The following is a 12,490-nucleotide window of genomic DNA, read 5'->3' as shown; positions in this document are numbered from 1 at the left end:
GAAAAGAAATGCTATACATATACTCTCCCCTATAAGGATAGGGTAAATTGATGGACTCTGTATACAGCCCTAGTACTGTAATATGACAGTCAACAAGGTACACAGCACATCAAGGTATATGTAGTGAATTACACCCTATAGACATTAAATAAAATATACCCCAACGTGTTTCCCCCACTGTGTGGGATCATCAGGGGGTAGGTAAACACAATTGATGTCATAAATATCGGATACCAATATTGATATGATGATATCCGCAATTTGGGTGCGGACCACCATTAGTAATATACTAGCGTCCATAATACATTAGTGTCGATAGTGAGGGGGCCATAAGATAATAGCAGGAGGAGATAAATCTAATTTGGACATTATAAAGACCATAGCATAGAGAGATTGATATCCCATAAGGTTTCCATATAGGCATAGTCTCCATAGACATCATAGAGGTCCAATGAGTACAAAGGTGGCACCAATATACTTAGAAATCGATTAGTCATCCATATCTAAGATAGAGCGTCCCATCTCCTCCAGAGGTTTCTTGAGGCAATCATAATTATTGTAGAGGTGCCGCAGTGGAAAATTTGCCTATATGGTATTTATTTATTAATTGCAAATCTTTTTTAGATTACTTAGGGTCTGAGTGCCCAACATATGGTTAAATAGATATGGTGATAAGAAAAGTGATATTGCTGGGAGAGGAAAAGGCCGCGCTGGCCGATGCACTGGTACGGCACATGCGTGGTGCGTCCGATCATGTGACCGGTCACGTGAGGCGTGATGTGACAGGGTCATGTGGCTGGAACTGTGCGTTCGGCTGGTGCCGTGTCCCTTGCGCCCACTCACGGACACCGTGTGCTCTGTCAGTGCAGCACCTCCTGCATTCAGGGTAATACACATGGTGAGTTAAGTGGGCGGGGTGATAGCGATGGGAGGCCTGGTCAGCTGGGCACATCGCCCTTTTTTTCACTCCTGGATGGTTATTGATTGGAGTATACTAATTACTGTTAAATGATCCCAACTAGGTACCGGGTTTATACTGTGGGTAGCAACTCAGTGATTTCATTCCCTTGGACAAAGCTAAGGTGAAACGTACATCAGAGAGTCGTCCCCTTCCTCCCTCCCCACGGATACTAGGGTCAGTATACTGTTTGTCTGTGTTGGTCAGTGATTGTCCATATCACTTTAACTGCTGCCAGTCGCACTTACCGGGATTCCCTTGAATTGGAGCAACTGAGTTTGGACTATACTTATGGGGGGACCTGGGTGTGTTCTGACTATGTGAGATGAGTTCTGGATTCTCTTTTGTTGTACTGGCTATAGATGATTACACTATATTTTATAGTAGAAGCACTTTACATGTGCCACTCATTGATGTGTATGTATCATCTGTACATTTACAATAGACCCATTATACCTGTGTGTGTGTGGGGGGGGGGGGGGGGGGGGGGAGAAGTGATTCTTATTCTTTAGCCCTCAACGGGAAATTTGATATCGTATTGTATGATTTTTGTGCAAAAAGTATGTGTAAGAAAGATAATTTTCTATACTACATGTGTGGTTCTACTTTTTGGGTTTAGTTGTTGTCATGGTTCCACACATGATACGTATGCTATTGTCTATGGTCATTTTGGTTTAGTGTTCTAATATTGGACATCCCAAAAATCTATTTATAGGCTTACTGGGCTCCTGTGATATTGGCCTTAGTAGGTATATGCATTAGGAAGCAGTGTTGAATCATCAGTAATGGGTCTGTCTATTTCTAACTGTCATTACATCTCAAACAAAACATTTTGCCCCCATCTTGTACAGTTTGAGGGCATTAGTTAGTACAATAGAAAACACAGACAGACCGTTTCTGCAGAGATCTATATGCACTACATTCCTATGTTCTTTGGAATGCATATAACAATTTGAGATGGTGAGATTCCTAACAGTCAATGCTACATAGCAAATATAGTCATTATGAAAATATAACATAATCTAAGTCAATTACTGCATATTTTCAGACTATTAGATAATTAGAAAATTAACTTTTTGGCAATCCACAAAGATGATAATAGAAAAGAGATAGAACATTCTCTATGTTTCTATTTAAACCATATTTCTTAGGGCAATATAATAGCAATTTAGAGAAGTTAATTTATCTAATTACAGATTTTGTACTATCATTAAAGTGTGAAGGAGAGAGAACAATGTTATCTGTTAAGATTTTGTTCTTCTCCTGTTCAAACAGTTGGTGGCCTTAATCTCTCTGATCCAGATGTTCTAACTATCAGGCATGTCACTTCTCATTTAAAACACACTCATTTGCTTTCCAATGATACATTTTTCAGATGAGTTTTAACGTTAAAGAATATGTCATTTATACAAATAGATTTTTCATCTTCCTATGTAATATTCAATTTAGTAATAGGATTGTAGAGTTACTGTACTGTAAGTGCCAACTGCAAAGAGTGTATTCAGATTTAAAGCAAAGTTGCAGATATGACGGATAATATTATCCAAACAGCATAATACATATTAGAGTTTCTTTACGGATTATGCAAATGTTATCAAAAATAATTCTAAAAAGGAAAACATACATTGTCAACCTGAAGAGTATATTACCTGAACTGGGAAGTTATCTGTTAATATAGACAAAGTATAATAAAAAAAAAAACACCAGTACTTCTTACAATCCAACTTCTAAATTACTATGAGCAATGGCATACGTCCAAAAGAGGCAGACCACAAAGCTGATTTGTTGGGGAGGGGGGTCCTGCTGTTAATGAAAGGCTCTGCGCCCTATTAAGATTTAATACAGGCTCCCATACAGAGACCTTGTCAGAAACATAGAAACATAGAAACATAGAATGTGTCGGCAGATAAGAACCATTTGGCCCATCTAGTCTGCCCAATATATCTGAATCCTATGAATAGCCCCGGCCCTATCTTATATGAAGGATGGCCTTATGCCTATCCCATGAATGCTTAAACTCCTTCACTGTATTTGCAGCTACCACTTCTGCAGGAAGGCTATTCCATGCATCCACTACCCTCTCAGTAAAGTAATACTTCCTGATATTACTTTTAAACCTTTGCCCCTCTAATTTAAAACTGTGTCCTCTTGTGGTAGTTTTTCTTCTTTTAAATATGCTCTCCTCCTTTACCGAGTTGATTCCCTTTATGTATTTAAAAGTTTCTATCATATCCCCTCGGTCTCTTCTTTCTTCCAAGCTATACATATTAAGGTCTTTTAACCTTTCCTGGTAAGTTTTATCCTGCAATCCATGTACTAGTTTAGTAGCTCTTCTCTGAACTCTCTCTAGAGTATCTATATCCTTCTGGAGATATGGCCTCCAGTACTGCGCACAATACTCCAAGTGAGGTCTCACCAGTGTTCTGTACAGCGGCATAAGCACTTCACTCTTTCTACTGCTTATACCTCTCCCTATACATCCAAGCATTCTGCTTGCATTTCGTGCTGCTTTATTACATTGTCTTCCCACCTTTAAGTCTTCTGAAATAATTACTCCTAAATCCCTTTCCTCAGATACTGAGGTCAGGACTGTGTCGAATATTCTATATTCTGCCCTTGGGTTTTTACGCCCTAGTCTGTTAGGGGGCTGCCTGGCAAGATTAAACAGTAACTTCACAGATGATAATCCTGCAGCATCTCTGCAGTTGAAATCTAAAGGACATGCAATGGTGTCATCGCTGGTCCTGCATCATCTAGTAAAGGAACTCCACAGAGAATTTTGTAGTTCAAAGGTTAGGAAGGTACAGCTGCAAGGACTTATGATAACATGATCTCATGTCCTTCACTCCCTGTTCAGAACTGCAAGAGAAGCTCTGCATTGAAACTAGTATGTACCTGGTAAAAGGCAGTCCTCTTCTTGATCCTAGTCCACTTTTATACTCAGAAGTAGTACTTTATGCCTCATTGATTCTCATAGCTCAGAAATGCCACATTATATATTATAACTGAGAAGTACCTCGTACCTCACACACATATAGTACTGCAGACAGCTATAACCCCCAATACCTCGTGTATATCACAAAGTGACCATAATGTATACCTGACCACGTATATCTGTACTCACTGCATCTATTAAACCTTGTACCTCATATATTAGTACACTACTGTATATACTATTATACCTGTACACACTGCATATAGTATACATTATAAGAGATGCAGTATGCACAGATATATAGTATATTCAGCAGTGTACTTGTGCTGCCTTTACAAGCCAATTAAGTTAAAGTTATCTATATAGGCTATGTAGTTTATCACTGCCATCTAGTGGCAAAAGTGAGTGGCAGCTTTACCCAGGTTATGTAAATCACTCAGGCAGGAAGTGATCCTTGGTTTAGGAAGCGTCTTCAGCCATTTTAGATTGCTATTCTCGATGGATGCAGCCTGTCTTCTTCTCTCCCAAGGGGCTTGAGACATCATCACCTGTAAGTGCCTTTCTGTGGTGTTATCTGTTATTTATGCTGTACTAGTTTAGTCTATGTATACTGATATGTTGTTATTGTATTGTATTTCAGTTTCACAAAATAAAATAAAGTTTGATTCCTTTGTTAGACAACATAAGCAGCGGGCTCCTGTTTACTGGAGTCTCGGACAAGTGTTTAGCTTTCCGTTTAGAACCACACATAGTCAGTGTTTTGAGAGCGGCACAGTGAAAAGTTGTAGCACAACAAGCCTGGAGATAGGAGTCACTGCACAGACAGAATGAGTCTAAGATCAGGAAGAGAGTATGCAGCTGAAGATCAGCTACCTGGGATACATCAAGGCAGGGAGAGCATGCCAAGTGTTCAGCAAGACGATACACCCGTCTAGATCATCAAGGCCCAGTCAGATTTTATCAGCAAGTGCCCTTTTGGTCAGGGCTCATGCCAGCTCGTGTTCAGCTAGAATTTGCTGAGAAAGAGGCCGCCATTATAAAATAAAAATCAGAACAGGAAGCAAGGTTGCATATTCTTCAGCGTCAGTGTGCAGCCGCCGCTGCAGCAGAGGCCGCAGCGCATGCTGATATTGAGCAGTCTGGAAGTGGGTCTATTTATGAAGGCCCAGATGTGCCTGAGAAACCCCTTTCTTCAGTACAAGAGTGCATGTCCAAGAACTTGCAAGCAGCAATGCAACAAAACAGTTCCCCAATCCAGAGTCAGCTAAATTTAAACCAAAACCAGCAGAATCCCAGAGTGTACAAAAACAAACCCATAAGGTCAGCAGTACCAGAGCGATTAAAGATGAATCCTCACTACAGGAATCCAAACACCAGAGTATACAAGATGTCACTAAATATCTTATCCATGAAGAAATTGTTAATTTGGGCTTTCTCAAGTTTGATGACTGCCCCGAGAATTACTGGGCATGGACGTTTTCTTTTTTGATTGCAGTCAAAGACTGAGACTTATCAGCAGCTAAGATGCTAGACCTGATGATAAAATGGCTTGGGACTGAGTCAGCAGAGCATTCAAGAAGGATGTGCAGGTTCCACATATTTAACCCTTCAGCAGGACTTGATATGGCCTGGCAAAGGCTAGAGGAAAGATATGGATCACCAGAAGCAATTTAAGCTGATCTAATGAAAAGGCTTAAGTCTTTCCCCAAGCTAAACAGCAAAGACAGTTTGAAACTGCAAGAGCTGGATGATATTCTTTGGGAAGTCCAGTGTGCCAAAGAAGAAGGCTATTTAAGAGGACTTGCACATTTACATACCACCAATGGTACTAAGCCCATAGTGGAGAACATATATCAGAACCTACAAGAAAAATGTGTGAGAGCCGAATACAAAGAAGAACATGATGTCCCCTTTCCTTGTGTTTTCTAGATTTGTACAGCAGCAAGCTAAGATCAGGTGTGATCCCAGTTTTTCCTTCATCACCAGCAGTCAACTGCTAAAAGCAGAAAAGCCAGTTAGATCCAACAATAGGACTTCAGTGATCACCCACAAGACAATGGTTCCCTTGGAGGACCCAGACTGTCCAAGCAGCTACAAGGTACACACCTTTGAAGACCCTGACACACTTTGCCTACTTCATAAAAATCCCCATCCTCTAAACAAGTGCAAAGGGTTCAAAAGTAAACCTATCAAGGAAAGGTTAGCCTTTCTTAGATAAAATGGCATCTGCTTCAAGTGTTGTGAATCAACTAATCACATAGCCAAATACTGCAAAATCCAACCGGATTGCTCAGAATGTGGCAGTAACAGACACATCACAGCTTTACACCCTGATACATCAACCACTAGAGATTACTGAAGCGCCAAAAGATGAGGGCAGGGAGCAAAAAGATAATTCAGCTACCCCAGTAATGTCCAAATGCACTGAAATCTATGGTGACAATACAAATCCATGTTCCAAAATCTGCCTAGCAACAGTGTACCCCACAGGGAAAAAGGAGAAGGCAGTTAGGATGTACAGATGTAGCAGGGTTAACACACAAACTCTTAACTCAATTTTTTTTTTTTTTTTATCCCGTTATCTTGAAACAAAAGCCATTGAAGAACAATTGAAGGTGTTGGCTTAACTAATTTAGTTTATATAACACGTCTCATAAAGCATGTGTGTTAACTCTACTACATCTATATGTGGTTCTTGATTAACAAAGTAACAGGTCACTGGCAAGGTCAGACGTTTTCGATGCCTTCAACATTACATCATGCGCAGTCCCATACAACCTAAAGACATGTGCAGGAGTGATAGAAACTTCAGGAAGAAGAGATACTGACTTTACTATTGAGTCTCTAGACAAGAAAGTCCATCTCTCACTTCCCATTTTGATAGAGTGTGATATGTAGTGATGGACAAACATTGGCCGGGACGTTTCGCGAACCCTCGTTCGCGATCAAATGTTCGCGAACCATGCGTTTGCGGTGGGCCCCATTCACTTTAATGGCAAGCAAACCTAAAAAAACCTTCAGATAATATTTGCAGCAACAAAATACTTACTAAAAGTGCACAAATAGTCCCACAACATAGACAGTGACATACTAGAGGGAGATCAATGGCAAAAATGCCCACAAAAAATATGTATTTTAACCAGGGGCCATTTTCATGCGTCTTAAAAGAAAAAAAAAGATGTTCCCTGCTGGAGCCTAGAAAAATTATTATAACAATTTTACTGTAGGCCAGTACAGGCCCCAAAAATTAGGCATTCACCTGACAGAAAAGAACAAGTGATTATGTGGCTTGAAGTCCATTAGGCGGTCACTGAATAAGAATTTTACTGTAGGCCAGGGAGTACAGGCACCAAAAATTAGGCATTCTCATGACAGAATAGAACAAGTTATTATGTGGCTGGCACTACATTAGGCGGTCAATAAATATCAAGTTTACTGTTGGCCAGTGGAGTACAGGCCCCACAAATTAGGCATTCACCTGACAGAAAAGAACAAATGATGTTGTGGCTGGAGGTATATTAGATGTTCAGTGGATAACAATTTAACTGTGTGCCAGTACAGGCCCCAAAAATTAGGCATTAACCTGACAGAAAAGATCAAGTAATTATGTGGCTGGTGGCACATTAGCCGGTCACTGAATAACAATTTTACTGTAGGCCAGGGGAGTACAGGCCCCAAAAATTAGGTATTCACCTGAAAGAAAATAAAAAGTGATTATGTGGCTGGAGGTGCATTACCCAGTCAATGAATAGCAATTTTACTATAAGTCAGTACAGGCCCCAAAAATTTGGCATTCACCTGACAATAAAGGACAAGTGATTATGTGGCTGGAGGTACTGTCATGGTCCTACCTCCTTGCTGTTCCCTTCGTTTGACATGTGCTGGCGGCCATCTTGGTTTCTGGGTTTTCTTGTAGCCTCCCACCCTGCGGCTCCTCCTTCCCACTGGGAGGAGCTGGATGCCTAGCTCATATATATAGGAGGTCTGTGGCTTCAGTTCCTTGCTTGGTCCTCCTGTGTTCACATGCTTCCAAGACTGCTGCTGCTTCTGGTTCCTGATCCTGGCCTCGTCTGACTACCCCGTTGGTTCCTGATTCCGGCTTCGTCTGACTACCCCGTTGGTTCCTGATTCCGGCTTCGTCTGACTACCCCGTTGGTTCCTGTTCCTGGCTTCGTCTGACTACCCTTCTGGTTCCTGACCTCTGTCTCCGCAAGACCCTGCTTCGGTTTAGCCATCCGTTCGGACTTTGCTACGGCTTGCTCTTCAATAAAACCTTCTTATTTTCCACTTATCTCTTGTTGTACGTCTGGTTCATGGTTCCATGACATTAGGACCAAGCCATGAATTCTGACGGTACAGGGCCACCCTCGCTACCTACGCTGGTTGCCAGACTTGATCAGCAGGATCACCTGTTGGGTCGGTTCGCTGTGGCGTTGCAAACCCTGCTTGAACGCACGGCTCATTTAGCTTCCGTTGCCGATGGGTCGGTTGTCGCTCCTGGGCCCGCTCCTACTGCCGCTCCGGTTGTTGCGCCAGAGTCTACCCTGACACCTGTTGCTGCGCCTGTGGTGTTTCAGGGTATGACCGGTTCTGCCCCCCTTCCACAGCGCTTTGGGGGAGAGCCAACTCAGTGCCGAGGTTTCCTTAACCAGGTGGGCATTTACTTCGAGTTGCTGCCACATGCCTTTCCTACTGAGAGATCAAGGGTGGGCTTCTTGATCTCGCTGCTCTCGGACAAGGCCTTGGCCTGGGCCAGCCCTTTATGGGAGAACAACAATCCGGTGGTTGCCGAGTTTTCCGGTTTTGTTGCTTCTCTTCGGAAGGTATTCGATGTGCCGGCTCGTGCTGCCTCTGCTGCGAAGCTCCTTATGTCCATCAGACAGGGTTCACGATCCGTAGCTGAATACGCCATTGAGTTTCGTACCCTGGCAGCAGAGGTGGGCTGGAATAATGAGGCTCTGGTCGCTGCTTTCTCTCATGGTCTCTCGGATGCCTTGAAGGATGAGGTTGCAGCTAAGGACCTACCAGTGGAGCTCGAGTCTCTTATTTCTTTCCTGATTTTGATTGACACCAGACTCAGGGAGAGACCTTCCTTTAAGGAGAGCCTGCGGAGGTCTCCTAACAGATTGGCGCCTACGTTTGCTGTCCCACCCGTGCCTCCCTCTCCTCCCACGCCTCCTGGGGATGACTTGTCTGGGGGTGAACCCATGCAGCGGGGGTTTGCTCGCCTGTCTGAGGGGGAGAGGGTACTCCGGAGACGCGAGGGCCGATGCATGTACTGTGGTCTCGGTGGGCATTTTCGGTTGGCATGTCCGAACCGTCCGGGAGAACGCTCGCACCTGAGGTCCTGTCGGGGGCAGATCTTGGGTGGAGTCTCCTCGTCCCCGGTTTCCCGTGTTGACAAACCACTGATCACGGTTGTCCTCTCCTGGGTCGGGGGCTCGGTGACGACCCAGGCGTTGGTGGACTCTGGTGCTGGTGGTTTGTTCATTGATAGAGTGTTCGTTGCCGCCAATTCCATTCCTCTGCAGCCTCGAGGTTCCCCACTGGCTCTTGAGGCGATAGACGGCAGACCCCTTCTGCCGCCACACGTGACTCATGAGACCCTTCCAGTGGGGATGGCCATTGGTGCCGTTCACAGAGAGTCGGTCTGTCTCCAGGTTATTTCGTCTCCACACTACTCGGTGGTCTTGGGGTACCCCTGGCTCCAGAAGCATAATCCGACTTTCGATTGGAGATCGGTCGAGATCCTCTCGTGGTCACCGCAGTGTGGGGCTAGTTGCATCCATGGGCCTGTCAAGTTGCTGTGTACTTCCTCGGACTCTCTGTTGCCTCCTGAATACGAAGAGTACCGGGATGTATTCGATAAGGTGCGCGCGGTTGCCCTACCTCCGCACCGCCCATACGATTGTGCCATAGAGTTACAATCCGGTGCCGTTCCTCCTCGTGGCAAAGTCTATCCACTGTCGGTAGCGGAGAATGAGGCCATGGAGGAGTACGTGAGGGAGGCGCTTTCACGCGGACACATTCGCAAATCCTCGTCCCCGGCAGGGGCTGGATTTTTCTTTGTGAAAAAGAAGGGCGGCGAGTTGAGGCCTTGCATCGATTACAGGGGTCTCAATCGCATCACGATCAAGAACGCTTACCCGATACCCTTGATTTCCGAGCTGTTCGATCGCCTCAAAGGGGCCACGGTCTTTACCAAACTCGACCTGAGGGCGGCATATAACCTGGTAAGGATCAAGGCGGGCGATGAGTGGAAGACCGCATTTAACACCAGGACCGGTCATTATGAATCCTTGGTTATGCCCTTTGGGTTGTGCAATGCGCCCGCAGTCTTCCAGGAATTCATCAACGATGTTTTCCGTGACCTGTTGCAGCAGTGTGTGGTGGTCTATTTGGATGACATCTTGGTATATTCTGCATCCATGGAGGCCCACATTCTGGATGTCAGACGAGTGTTGCAACGCTTACGAGAGAACAAGCTGTTCGGTAAGCTTGAGAAATGCGAATTTCACCGATCCCAGGTAACCTTCTTAGGTTACATCATTTCCGCTGAGGGGTTCTCCATGGATCCTGAGAAGGTTTCGGCTGTCTTACAGTGGCCCCAGCCCAGTGGGCTTCGTGCCCTGCAGCGCTTTTTGGGCTTCGCCAATTATTATCGGAAGTTCATCAGGGACTTTTCCATGCTAGCCAAGCCTCTCACGGATCTGACCAGGAAGGGCAGTAATCCTCAGGTCTGGCCGCTCGAGGCCATCCGAGCTTTTGAGGCTCTAAAGTCCGCCTTTGTGTCGGCTCCGATTCTGTCGCATCCCAACCCTGGGTTGCCTTTTGTCCTCGAGGTGGACGCGTCTGAGACGGGAGTAGGCGCCCTCCTGTCTCAGCGTAGAACACCAGAGGGTCCTCTGCTTCCTTGTGGGTTTTACTCCCGGAAACTGTCTTCCGCGGAGTGCAACTATCAGATTGGTGACAGGGAGTTATTGGCCATCGTGCAGGCCCTTAAAGAATGGAGGCACTTGCTCGAGGGCTCGGTGGTTCCGGTTCTCATCCTGACGGACCACAAGAATCTGACCTACCTCTCTGAGGCCAAGAGATTGACACCACGTCAGGCCAGATGGGCTCTGTTCTTGTCACGTTTTAATTACGTGGTCTCCTACCTACCCGGCTCCAAGAACATCAGAGCGGATGCCTTATCACGGCAGTACTCCGAGCTGTCCGGGGAGGAGTCGATTCCGACTACGGTCATACCCCCGAATCAGATCCTGGCCGCTATTCGCACCAGCCTGACTTCTCCTCTGGGTGAGCAGATTTTGGCGGCTCAATCTGGTGCTCCCTCTGGGAGACCCAACGGCAGATGTTTTGTGCCTGAGGAGTTGCGCACTCGGTTGTTGCGAACCTACCATAACTCCAAGGCCGCGGGGCACCCTGGAAAGAATCAGCTGTCCTGGGCGGTTTCACGTCTGTTCTGGTGGCCTTCTCTACGTTCCGACATCGCCGCATATGTAGCGGCATGCTCCGTTTGTGCCCAGAGTAAGTCCCCTCGGCACCTTCCGTTGGGCCTTTTGCAACCCATAGCCACCGGGGAGCGTCCATGGTCACACCTGGGGATGGATTTCATTGTGGACCTCCCTGCATCCCGAGGCCATACGGTCATTCTCATGATTGTGGATCGGTTTTCCAAAATGTGCCACTGTGTTCCTCTCAAGAAGTTACCCTCTGCACAAGAGTTGGCCTCGATTTTTGCCAGGGAGGTCTTCCGGTTGCACGGTTTGCCCAAGGAGATTGTGTCGGATCGGGGGAGTCAGTTTGTGTCCAGGTTCTGGCGCGCCTTTTGCTCCCAGTTGGGGATTCATCTCTCTTTCTCCTCGGCCTACCACCCTCAGTCCAATGGGGCCGCAGAACGATCCAATCAGGCCTTGGAGCAATTCCTTCGTTGCTATGTCTCCGATCACCAAGACAATTGGGTTGACCTCCTGCCTTGGGCTGAGTTTGCCAGGAACACGGCGGTGAACTCTTCCTCTGGGACGTCTCCCTTCATGGCCAATTATGGGTTCCAACCTGCCGTGTTACCGGAGGTATTCTCTCCCCAGGATATTCCGGCTGTGGAGGATCACCTTTCCGTCCTACGTGCTTCTTGGGTACAGATCCAGAGGTCCCTTGAGGTCTCTGCGCAGCGCCAGAAACTCCAGGCTGATCGCAGACGAGCGCCCGCTCCTTCCTACCAGGTCGGAGACCGCGTATGGTTGTCCACCCGCAACCTCAACCTTCGAGTGCCCACTCCCAAGCTGGCGCCTCGCTTTGTTGGTCCCTTCCGAGTGCTTCGCAGGGTAAACCCGGTAGCCTATGCCCTTGCGCTTCCTCCTGGCATGCGGATCTCCAACGTGTTTCATGTCTCCCTGTTGAAGCCACTGGTGTGTAATCGTTTCACTTCCTCGATTCCTCGGCCTCGTCCGGTCCAAGTGGGCAATCGTGAGGAGTATGAGGTGAGCAATATCCTGGACTCACGCCTGGTCCGCGGCCGGGTGCAGTTTTTGGTCCATTGGCGTGGTTATGGTCCAGAGGAGCGTTCCTGGGTTCCCTCCGCAGATGTCCATGCT

The sequence above is a fragment of the Bufo gargarizans genome, chromosome 2, assembly GCF_014858855.1.
Source record: "Bufo gargarizans isolate SCDJY-AF-19 chromosome 2, ASM1485885v1, whole genome shotgun sequence".
Lineage (NCBI taxonomy): Eukaryota > Metazoa > Chordata > Amphibia > Anura > Bufonidae > Bufo > Bufo gargarizans.
Note: the sequence above shows the minus strand (reverse complement) of the source record.